Here is a 13,185-nt window from a genome sequence, read left to right as displayed (position 1 = left end):
CTCTCTCTAGAGTATCTATATCCTTCTGGAGATATGGCCTCCAGTACTGCGCACAATACTCCAAGTGAGGTCTCACCAGTGTTCTGTACAGCGGCATAAGCACTTCACTCTTTCTACTGCTTATACCTCTCCCTATACATCCAAGCATTCTGCTGGCATTTCGTGCTGCTCTATTACATTGTCTTCCCACCTTTAAGTCTTCTGAAATAATTACTCCTAAATCCCTTTCCTCAGATACTGAGGTCAGGACTGTGTCAAATATTCTATATTCTGCCCTTGGGTTTTTACGCCCCAGGTGCATTATCTTGCACTTATCCACATTAAATTTCAGTTTCCAGAGTTCTGACCATTCTTCTAGTTTTCCTAAATCCTTTTCCATTTGGCGTTTCCCTCCAGGAACATCAACCCTGTTACATATCTTTGTGTCATCAGCAAAAAGACAAACCTTACCAGCGAGGCCTTTTGCAATATCACTTATGAAGATATTAAACAAAATCGGTCCCAGTACAGATCCCTGTGGAACCCCACTGGTAACATGACCTTGTTTTGAATGTTCTCCATTGACTACAACCCTCTGTTGTCTGTCACTCAGCCACTGCCTAATCCACTCAACAATATGGGAGTCCATGCTCAATGACTGCAGTTTATTGATAAGTCTTCTATGTGGGACAGTGTCAAAAGCCTTACTAAAATCTAGATATGCGATGTCTACTGCACCTCCACCGTCTATTATTTTATTTACCCAGTCAAAAAAATCTATAAGATTTGTTTGACATGATCTCCCTGAAGTAAACCCATGTTGTTTTTCATCTTGCAATCCATGGGATTTTAGATGTTCCACAATCCTATCCTTTAATAGGGTTTCCATTAATTTGCCTACTATTGATGTCAGACTCACTGGTCTATAGTTGCTCGATTCCTCCCTACTACCTTTCTTGTGAATGGGCACGACATTTGCCAATTTCCAATCTTCCGGGACGACTCCTGTTACTAATGATTGGTTAAATAAATCTGTTAACAGTTTTGCCAGCTCACCACTAAGCTCTTTTAATAATTTTGGGTGTATCTCATCAGGCCCCTGTGACTTATTTGTCTTCACCTTAGACAGCAAACTTAGAACATCTTCCTCTGTAAAGATACATGCATCAAACGATTTATTAGTCATTCTTTCTAGTGGAGGTCCTTCTCCTTTTTCTTTTGTAAAAACTGAACAGAAGTATTCATTAAGGCAGTCGGCTAGCCCTTTATTCTCTTCTACATACCTTCCGTCCTTTGTTTTTAATTTAGTTATTCCTTGTTTTAATTTCCTTTTTTCATTTATATATCTGAAGAATGTCTTATCCCCTTTTTTCATAGACTGAGCTAGTTTTTCTTCTGCCTGCGCTTTAGAAGTTCTTATAACTTGCTTGGCCTCTCTCTGCCTAATCTTGTAGATTTCCTTATCTTCATTGCTCTGGGTTTTTTTATAATTACAAAATGCTAGCTTTTTATTTTTAATGATTTGGGCCACTTCTGCTGAGTACCACAGTGGTCTCCTCCTTTTTTTGCTTTTACTGACAAGTCTAATGCAATTTTCTGTTGCCTTCAATAATGCACCTTTTAAGTAGTCCCATTTCTCCTGGACTCCATGTAATCCGTTCCAGTCTGATAAGGACTCATTTATGACTAATTTCATTTTTGAAAAGTCTGTTTTTCTAAAATCTAAAACTTTTGTTTTTGTGTGGTGGGACTCTTTCACAGTTCTTATATTAAACCACACTGACTGGTGATCACTAGATCCCAAGGTTTCGCCTACAATGACATCATATACCGAATCCCCGTTTGTGAATACCAAATCCAAAATGGCCTCCCTCCGGGTTGGCTCCTCAACCACTTGTTGTAGAGATAACCCCAGTAGGGAATTTAGAATATCTGTACTCCTGGTAGAACTTGCTATTTTGGTTTTCCAGTTTATATCTGGAAGATTGAAATCTCCCATAATGATAACTTCTCCTTTCATTGTCATTTTAGCTATTTCTTCAACTAGTAGATCATCTAGTTCTTTAACTTGACCAGGTGGTCTATATATCACACCTACACGAGTTACTGCATGGTTAGCAAACTGCAACGTAACCCAAACTGACTCTATGTTGGCCTCACCAACTTGTATTAGGTTAGATTTAATGCTATCTTTCACATACAGGGCCACTCCTCCTCCTTTCTTGCCTTCTCTGTCTCTTCTGTATAAAGAGTACCCTGGTATGGTTATGTCCCAGTCATTTCTTTCATTAAACCATGTCTCCGTAACAGCCACTAAATCTACATTCTCAGATGCCATTATTGACCCAAGTTCATTGATTTTTTTACCTAAACTGCGAGCATTTGTAGACAGGACTCTGAGCTTATCATTTCTTAACCTCTGTGCTTCTGACCTGTTCTGGCATTGTTTCGGGGGGCAATTGGACTCTTTTATTTTCACTCTTTTGCCCCCCCTTCCTAGTTTAAATACTCTTTCGCAAATTCTTGGAGTTGTTCACTAAGTACATTTGTTCCTTTGAGAGAAAGATGCAAGCCATCTTTTTTGTACAGTTCCTTTCTATTCCAAGTAGAGCTATCATGAGAAACAAAGCCAAATCCTTGCTCTTGACACCATTTACCAAGCCATATGTTGAACTCCTTTATGCGCCTCTGCCTATCATTCTGAACATTATGCACAGGCAGAACTTCAGAAAATGAAATGGTGGATGCAAAATCCTGTACGTCATTACCAAGTGTGATAAAAGATTTTTTCACCTCTGACACTTCATTGCAAGCCAGGTCATTTGTCCCTAGATGGACAAGAACATCCACGTCCCCTTCCTGCTTTGCTTGCTTAACAATATTAATAATACGTCTTCTATCTCTTCTAGCAGTAGCCCCAGGGAGACATCTCACAAAACCATTTTCTTTAAGCTCCACACTTCTTATGATTGAATCACCCAGCAACAGCTGCTTCCTTTGAAACTTCACTTTATCTTTTTTGTTGCATACATTAGACATAGGAGTCGATGGTTTCTCACCCTCTGTGCTTGAGTCCATATCCATGTTGTCCTTACATTCTGAGAGTGCTGCAAATGAATTATGGAGAACCACCGACTGTGGGACATGTCTTCTATCCACCACTCTAAGTCTTCCAGAACCTACAGTAACCCATCTGCCATTTCTGGGGGTCCTCTGTGGCAGTGGCATTGCAGCGGTCCTAGCTGGAGTTTGTTTAACAGATAATTTAAATATTTCAGCTTTCAAAAATGCAATTTCCTGCTGCAGTAAGGAGAACTGTCTACAGATCTGACAGCATCCGAATCTCCAAAGAGTGGAACATGAAATAAATGCACAACAATTCCTGCACTGAACCAAGTCTGCCATTTTAAAGAGGAGAAAAAAAAATAAAAAAATAAAAATAAATTTGTAACTTTAAATCAAACAAATCTTACCTTTTTTTTTTTTGTATTGTTTCCACCTTCCAGCCTACCTCCTGACTATCTCCTGCAATATCTCTTTACTAGTACTTAATGTAGTACTTGAAGCTAGTACTTGCAGCTAATGAATTAGGCCAGCTAATGAGTCTGTCTCTATATATACACACACTGCTTCCCAAACTCCGCCCCCAGCAACAAATGTAACACCTTAGTGAGCTAGGCTCATTAGCAAACGCACAATAGCAAACAGCTGACCGAATTCCTTTACCTCTTCTCAAGCAATGATCAACATAAATCATAGAGTTAAACTGTTGTTGCTGGGCAGGAGTCTAGACCAATCCTAGCCAGCCTCACACAGCCCAGGAGTCTTGGACAATTACAGCGAGCCTCACACACAGCCTGTGTGGGAAATTCCCTAGCAGGAGCTGCTAGAAGTTATTATTCACCAGAGAGAGAAGCTGAACAGACATTCACTCCCCTAAGAGCTGTGTTTTATGGAAGCAGAGAGGCCAAAATAGGTATTTAAAACAGTTATATAATGTACCTACTGTTAATATAGTGATTAGAACTGTATACTAAACTAGTTATATGTATGTTTACTTACAGTTCCACCAATTGCATACAAATGAACTACTGAGCCATACAATCATACAATCCAAACAAACTGCATACAAATGTGAACTGCTCATACCAGATCATAAGCGATTGTATAGAGCAAACTGCAAACCAAGTACAGCAAGTGAACTATTGGTTAACCTCAGAGATCATAAAGTGCTTAAATAAGTCAGAGTACAGATACTGAAGAGAGAAATATATCCACCATTTTATGTTGAATGACAAGATTGAACAGTTGCACCACCATCTTATGCATACCGCCATTTTATGATACTTTATTCAACACGTTATATAGAATAGTAGGGCACACCACCACTTGGTTCCACAACGAGAGTTTAATATAACAATATATTTATTAGTTGGGATATACAATACTATCTATTCCGACATGCTAAAATAACTAAAACTATTACTTTAAAATTCACAAAACACTTAAAATACAGTAATATAATTTAGTATAATTAAATAATTCTCTGTATTTTGACCAGAGCTTCAGGGTCTTTTATATTGAAAGAATATCGTCTCTCCAAAGGGTTAATTAACCCGATTGATGTCCCAACAAATGGAGTTTGAATAATGAAAATCGATCTAGTGGTCAGATACACTTTTTCAAATAGTCACTTGTATCTTCTGTAACTTAGTCGCTACTTCACATAATCAGCATAATACCGTTACAATGTCACTGCCTGTTTGCGAAAATAAACCAGAGTTGTTTTACTCACTGTTTTGGATGGAGTAGTGCCGGTTTTGTTACATCACTCGTGGCGTCCCACGTGTAATGGAGTTCTTTGCAGGTTGCGGTATAGTGCGGTTTTAATTTCCACAAGACTTGTGGAGGTCTTTTGTGCGAGATTCGGGATCCTCGGTAATCGTGTATAGCTGTATTGTCCTGGAGATCGCCTGGTAGTATATTCTTACTGCGCTGTTAGTTTGTATCACGCAGAGTTGACTCTCACCAGAAAAGAATCTCGCCAGAGGAAAACAGATATCCAGCTTTTCTTTAAGAACGAATATTCACCGTTCCCTCTCCTTTTTCCTTTCTTTAAGCGCTTTTGGTCCTCCAATTCTGTACTTTATTTCATGGGATTAATTACCATACGCGTTTCGGAGTGGGCTACGACTCCTTCAGTGGTTGAATTTCCCATGAAAATGACCAGTTTTTATACACCTGAACAGGTGTGGTCTAAATTAATTGGTTTGTGCTGTGTATAGGAAGTGACGTGAGCTTCTTTTCGATCTCATGATGAAGAGACATATATATTATTTAAAAACCCATTGTTTCTCAGGTTAAAAATATATTAAATCAACATATAAATAGATATAAATATATCACCTCATATTAAGAGTATATAATACATAAAATTGGTCTAAAAATAATGACATAAAATATATAAAATGATCGGGACCACATTTTTGTACATTGTAAATAGACTCTACAATATACAAATCCCCATATTTCATAATATTGATAGTATTGAGCAAGGATAGAGGACTGAACTAAAAATGCCCCGCTTGCTATGCGGTAATCCTGCGATTTTTATGCAGTGCGGTATGAACAGTCACATTGCGTTTTTACTATAGTTCAGATCTCTACCCGTATTACTACTGGGTATGTGTTATCCCACATTTAAATCATACAATCATACACTGCTTTTAGTTCTGTGTCCAATAAATATATAAAAAATCATTATCACAACTGATGACTATAATTTATCTATATTGTTAAGAGGTAAAGGACAATATGTGCTCTATGATAGAATAAATAATGTGTGGTCAACAGTCGTACAAAAAATTTAATTCAAACAGTTTTACTTTTCTCTGAACAAAATATATAAATATATAATCATATATAGTATCTTCCTGAGAGATATATTCAGCTTAGTGGAGGAGTATTTAATTTTAAATTTTTTCAAACTGTTTTACTTTTTTTCTGGAAAATATCTAATTATATAATATTTTCTGGAAAAATATATTCAATTTAGGTGGAGGAGTATTACAGGAAGGAGTGAGGAGAGGGGGCTATCCACCGAGGGAGGACTCGGAGAGTCTCAATAACTCACGGGTCCCTCCTCGGTGAAGAACCCCCTCCCCCATTGTAACAAATCATAGGAACCCGTATATTTCAATTTCGGCATTTAGTCCTGCTGGTAACAGGGTATTGAAGTCAAAGATATGTCTTGACTCAATCCTTGACATTCTTTTAATATGATTTCCACCCCTCCAGTCTGTTTCTACTTTTTCAAGTGCCGAAAAGGTAAGTCCCTTTGGGTTCTGATTGTGTGTAGTTTTAAAATGATTTGACAAGGCATGTTTCTCGTAACCCTTCCTTATGTTCGAGATATGTTCGGCTATACGGACTTTAAGTTGTCTTTTGGTTCTCCCTACTTATTGTCTTTTGCAGGGATATTGTATGATATAAATAACACTATTGGAATTACATGTATGGAAATCTTTAATCGTGTGTTGGTGAGTACTTGTCGTGGACTTTAATATAGATGTCTTTTTAGAAAACGTAGTATTTTTACAACCCATACATTTTCCACATCGGAAAAAACCTGTGGTGTTTGTCCATTTTTGTATGGATGAGTCTACTCTATTTTTATTCGTTTTTGGGATTGTTGGTGCCACCATAAGTGCTAAGTTCAGTGCTTTAGTTAAAGTGACATGTGGAAAATGTGGAACTAGGTGACCTATTGTTTTATCTTTGTTTATAAAGTGCCAGTGCTTATTAATTATATATCTCACTTTTTTGTGGTGAGTGTTGAAAGGTAAAATAATCCTTGTGTTATCATCTTTCTGTTCCTTTTTAGTTTTTATATCAAAAAAAGACTTTCGATCCAATTGTCTAACCGTGTTTAATGCTGTCTCCAAAATTTCTGTAGGGTATTGTTTTTCCGAAAATTGGTTTTTCATAATTAATGCCTCTTCCTCAAAATCCTCTATTTTGGAACAGTTTCTCCTAATTCGTCTGAACTGTCCTGTTGGTATATTTAGGAGCCATTGAGGCAGATGACAGCTATTATACAAGATATAACTATTCTTTGAGGTTGGCTTCCGATATGTATTGCAAACTAATTTTCTCTCTTCTATTTTAAATTGCAGGTCCAGGAATTCCACCATCGTTTGGCTGGTCTTTCCTGCAAACCGTAAGTGACAATCGTTTTTATTGATATCTTCCAAGAATTTGTCCAGTGATTCCATTCTTGACTAGTAGGTGAACCCTCTCTAATATTTATTCAACACGTGTTATGTACTATCTGCTGCGGAGGCGGCAGTGTTATATGTGAAGAAAAGTTAAAGTTAATAAAGAAGTTATTTCAAGCATTTGGTGTGCTCTTTAAACCAACTGCTTCCACAGAACGGCGCTAGAGGAATTACAGAGTAATAGACAGTCTGGTTAGACTAAAAAGTCAGAGATATCAAAATTCTTCTAATGCCACAGCGCAAAAGGCACTTCATAGTGCTGCGCCTGCCACAGTGGAACTATTACCCTCAGAGGGCGAAGTGATAGCGCTCCTCAACTTGCACAGTAAAGAGCGCATTAGAGCAGCAGAGCGCCAGCATATACCGCCGCACAGCAACTGTTCCCTGAGTGAGCAAGCAAAGTCACCTCAGCGGAGCTACCATAGAGGCCATAGAACGTGTGCATTAGTCAAACTGCAGCCGACTCTTAAAGCAGCAAAACGGCAAAGGCGAAATAGTCAGAGAAAGAGTGCCAACCCTCCTGCAATCCCTAGAGAGAGAAAGAGATGCATAGTGGGAGGCCAAAGTCCAGAGCTAGAGTGCCCACACCGCTATCCATGGAGAGACCACGTACTTCAGCTAGATAGTTTCACGCCACTAGGCCCAAGGTCTGCAGCAGCGTATCCAAGCCAGCGCATCGCAAGTCAGCACAAAGAATCGCAAGTCAGCACAGAACATCGCAAGCAGTGTATTCAAGCCAGTGCATCGCAAACATTGCAAGTCTGCACAGAGCATCGCATCATCAAGAAAAGACACGTCTCCTTAAGATTGATGTTTGTTCCTGCTCTTCAGAATGAGGTCAGAGCTTTCCTTTTATTACTCATTATTATTACATATCGGCTTTGGCATAAAGAGACATTTTTTGTGTTCAGAAATAAGAGACTTGAAAGTAAAAACAAAGGACAGTAGTATATGGACTCTAAAGTATTTAAAGTCATTTATTTCTGCATTTGTCAGTATTGCATTTAAAGTGAAAGGCATCTTGTTATTTGAATTGATTGCAATAGCATTGAAAGTAAAATGTATGAGCCTAGGATTACCATGCCACTGTTAGAGGATGCAAAGATAGATAGAGTAGAAGTTGAAGAGCAAGGGCACCTGTCTGAGGTAGAAGAGTCTGATATAGCATTAGTCTTGCCTCAAACAAATATAGCCCAAGCAGATGAACTAAGACGTTCATCATGTGCCAGAAAACCGACCTCAAAGATGCTGGAAAATTTGGAGCAAGAAGCAGCACTGAAAGGAAAAAAGTTTGCCAGAATGTATGATAAGTGGAAATTATACATTAAAGATATTTGTAAAAAGCTAAATCAAGAAAGTATTAAAGGGAACTTGACTGATATTGTAGAGATGGTAGAAGAATCTGAATCAGAGCTTATGGCAGCATATGTCAACCTGCGGTCGTTTACGACACCTTCCAAGGATATTGTAGGGAACATGGACACATGTACTGCAGTCACTAAAGATTTAGTAAAGCTCATGAGAGAAATTCTATCTGCAGCTAATTATGATGAAGATAGAATTAATGAGCTTTTTATGAGAGAATATGCTAAATCCTTAGGTGGTACCACAATCTCAAGTGTGACTTCCTTTGCTAGCAGAAGTGCCACCCACATATAAGAGTCCTCAAGTACTTCAGCTAAAAGAAAGGAATTGTTTGAACAATTTGCTGTCAAGAGAGCAGAAATTGAAATGGAAGCTGCCATCGAGGCACAGCGCTGTCAAATGGAAGCACAGCACCATCAAATGGAAGCTGAATTGAAAAGTCTGGAAAGGAAAAAGAAGGTAAGATCATAGAAGCTAGACTACACGAAGAGGATATCAGAGTAGTCATAGGTTCAAATCTGTACTAATTGAAGAAGCAGACTCCTACTTTCCTACAGGCTCACAGGAGAATGGAAGGAAATCTCCAGCACTTAGTGAGGAAATAAGTCATTATCCTTCCATCCCTGCTCAGAAAGACAAAAAGAGGTTTAGTCCAGTATTAGGAAAAAGGTGAGCGGATTTACCCTCTATCTCTACCAGAAAAGAAGAAGAAAGGGACTCACCTAATTCAGAAATAAGTGAGAAAATAGAACCGGATGATTCTATTACCAGATGCCATGGCAATGCTCAGAAGAATGTTACAACCATTGTCCCAGCAAGACCACAGAGAACAGTCCTAGCTAGACTTCCCGTTCCAGAACCTACTGTATTTTCAGGAGACATACTGAAATTTATAGAGTGGAAGGCAAGTATTAAAATGATCATTGAGCATCATTGCTTCAGTCCAGTCGACAAGTTATTCTACCTTCAGAGATATGTTGGTGGAGAAGCAAAGAAAGTTCTTGAAGGTAACTTCTATAGAAAAGATGAAGAAGCCTACAAGCAAGCTTGGGAAAAATTAAATGCAAGATATATTCATCCTTTCTTAGTACAAAGAGCTTTTAGAGAGAAATTGAATAACTGGACTAAAATAGGTCCTAGAGAACACTTCCAACTCCAAGAGTATGGTGGCTTCCTGCAAGCATGCAGCAATGCCATCCCACATGTTTAAGGCCTAGAAGTACTGAACAACTATCTAGAAAATCACAGGATGCTAACCAAGCTACCTGAAGTGGCTTCTAGATGGTATCACTATGTGACTGAACAGTTAGATCTAGGCAAGAACTTCCCAAGTTTTAAAGAGTTCTCTGAGTTCATCAATAAGGAAGCACGGATCGCAGTAATCCAGTAACATCATCTTACGTCTTAAAATCCTTCGAAGAAAGGCCTCCAAGAGAGATAAGACGTGCAAGAGCAACTAGCTTTGAAACTAACGCAGCAGCTAAAGGTCCAGATACCTACGAGAGCAAGTTCAAAGTCACTACTGGGATCAGTAGAGAGACAGAACCAACAAATCTTCAGACTAGCTTCAAGTGTATGTTCTGTGGAGAGAACCACTCCATACACAAGTGCCAACAATTGAAGGAGAAGTCCCCAGATGAAAAGAAAAGGTTTGTACTTGAGAACCAACTGTGTTTCGGTTGTCTAGGAAAAGGCCATGTTACTAAGGAGCGTAAGAAAAAGACCTCATGCAGCAGTTGCAAAGGACGCCACCCTACATTACTACATTAAGAACGTCCAAAAAAAGATAAATCCTCAATACCTAAAGATACTGAGGAAGGAAAGAAAGTATCGGTATTCTCTTGCAAAGTGAGGGAAGGAGAAAGCAACGGCACATCAATGGTTGAACAAGAAGGTATACGCCCATGCTCTACAGGATGCCCAGAGTGACATCACCTTCATTGATCAAGAAATCTGCAAGAAATTACAAGTGGCTACAGAACCATTGAATCTCAATCTCACCACAATGACGGGGAGAGACACATTAGTGAACAGTCAAAGGGTCAAAGGACTGAGAGTTAGAGGACTTCATTCAAACTTCACATTAGATCTACCTCCAGTTTATACAAAAGATGATATACCTCTAGATAGAGATCGCATGCCTACCTGTGAAACAGCCAATAAATGGGAGCACCTATCTGTCATATCTCATAAAATGTCCCAGCTGAAGGAGTTTGGTGTTGGACTGTTGATACGTTACGATTGTCCCGAAGCCTTGGTACCACGAAAGGTAATCATAGGAGGAAAGGGTGAACTCTACGCTGTTCAAACTGATCTAGCATGGGGTGTTGTTGGAGGAAAACAGCAAATCGCAAACTCAAGACAGGTAAAAGGATTGTGTCATCGAATATCTGTCCAAGAGTTGCCAACTGTAAGTTCAGCAAAAGTAATCAAGATCCTTGAATCCGACTTTGCAGATATAAGTTCTAAAGAAAAGAGTCTATCCCAAGAAGACATAAAGTTCATACTCACTCTAGAAGAAAGTATTCAGCAGAATCAACAAGGTCATCTTGAAATGCCCTTACCTAGAGAACGACCTCGTCTGCCAAATAACAGAAATCTTGCCCTATCAAGATTGAAATGTTTGAAGAAAAGGATGGTAAGAGATCCCAAACTGAAGAATGATTATTTGAAATTCATTGAAGGCATCCTTGAAGAAGGACATGCAGAGAAAATTAATAATCAGCCTAAAGAAGGAGAAGTGTGGTACATCCCACATCAAGGTGTCTACCACTCATTGTTGCATTGAATGATCATCTACTAAAAGGACCAGATCTTACAAACACTCTGCCTGGAGTACTCTGTAGATTCAGAAAGTATCCCGTAGCGGTCAGGTGTGACGTTGGAAAGATGTTCCAACAGTTTCATATGAAGAATGAAGATAGAGACTTCCTAAGGTTCCTATGGTGGGAGGACGGAGATACACATTCAGAGCCAGCAGAATACAGAATGAAAGTACACTTATTTGGTTGCGCCAATTATGGTATGAAGTACCTGGCCAATCAGAATGAAAAGGATTGCCCATCAGCACCAAATTTTATGAAGAAAAACTTTTATGTAGATGATGGTCTCATAAGTCTAAAGTCCACAGAATCTGCAATCAAACTAGTGAAAGAAAGCCAAGAGTTATGCGCAAGAGGAAACCTGCGCCTTCATAAATTTATCTCAAACAACAGAGAAATACTGGAATCCATCAGTGACTCTGAACGTGCATCTACAATGAAAAATGTAGATCTCAATTATTATCATCTCCCAGTTCAAAACTTACTTGGATTGGGATGGAATGTAGAGAATGACAAGTTCTTTTTTGAAGTGTCTATTGAAGAGAAAGTTGCAACTAGACATACCATTCTTTCCGCAGTGGATTCTTTATACTGTATGATCCATTGGGATTCTTGGCCCCAGTAATCCTCAGAGTAAAAGAAATACTACAAGCATTATGCAGACAGAAGTTGGGATGGGATGAGCCCATACCTAAAAATTTGAGGCCAAAGTGGGAGAGTTGGATAAGAGACTTGCAAAACTTGAGAGAGTTCGGATACCCAGATGTTTTGTACCTCATGATTTCAGAAAGCACAAGAAAATAGAACTTCATCACTTTTCAGATGCCAGCAGTTATGATTATGGTCAGTGCTCCTACATTAGAGTGATAGGAGAAGAAAAGATACACTGTGCCCTGGTTATGGGCAAGGCCAGAGTTGCACCTATCAGTATTCAGACAATACCAAGACTTGAACTTACAGCAGATGTAGATTCAGCATCAGTAAGCAAGTTTCTGAGAGAAGAATTGGAATTGAAAATAGATGAAGAATATTTTTGGACAGACTCACAAGTTGTCCTAGGATACATAAACAACGAAGCTCGAAGATTCCATATCTTTGTCACCAACAGAGTTGAGAAAATTCGGGAAATAGCAAATCCAGAACATTGGCATCACATTGACACAAAGCATAACCCAGCAGATCATGCTTCAAGAGGCCTGAATGTAACAGAATTGAAAAATTCTAACTGGTTCACAGGCCCAGAGTTTCTTTGGGAAAAGGAAATCATGCCCAGTAAAGGTTACACAGAATTGTCTATGGGTGATCCAGAAGTAAAGGTTGTACAAACATTGAGCACTGCTGCCAAGTGTCAAGATGACATACTTGAAAGACTAGCCTGATGTTCAAAATAGAATACAGTCATAAACGTAGTAGCTCGAATTCAACGTTCGGCAAAGGAAATCAGAAAAAAAGGAATTGTTGAATGTAGAAGAAAGAATGAAAGCTGAAGAAACAGTCAAAAGACTCATTCAACAGAGATTCTACAGTGAAGAGTTGAAGAGACTTAGTCAAGAACCTAAAAGGCTTCCAAGCAACCACCCATTGTACAAGCTTAATCTTGTTCTGCAGGATGGTATACTGGAGGTGGGAGGGAGACTGGAAAATACATTGTTACCTAGCAGATTGAAGCATCCAGCAATTCTACCAAAAAATTCTACCTTTACAAGATTGATTATTGATCACTACCACGACAAATCCTTGCA

The sequence above is a fragment of the Bufo bufo genome, chromosome 1 (assembly GCF_905171765.1).
Source record: "Bufo bufo chromosome 1, aBufBuf1.1, whole genome shotgun sequence".
In the NCBI taxonomy this organism is placed as follows: domain Eukaryota; kingdom Metazoa; phylum Chordata; class Amphibia; order Anura; family Bufonidae; genus Bufo; species Bufo bufo.
Note: the sequence above shows the minus strand (reverse complement) of the source record.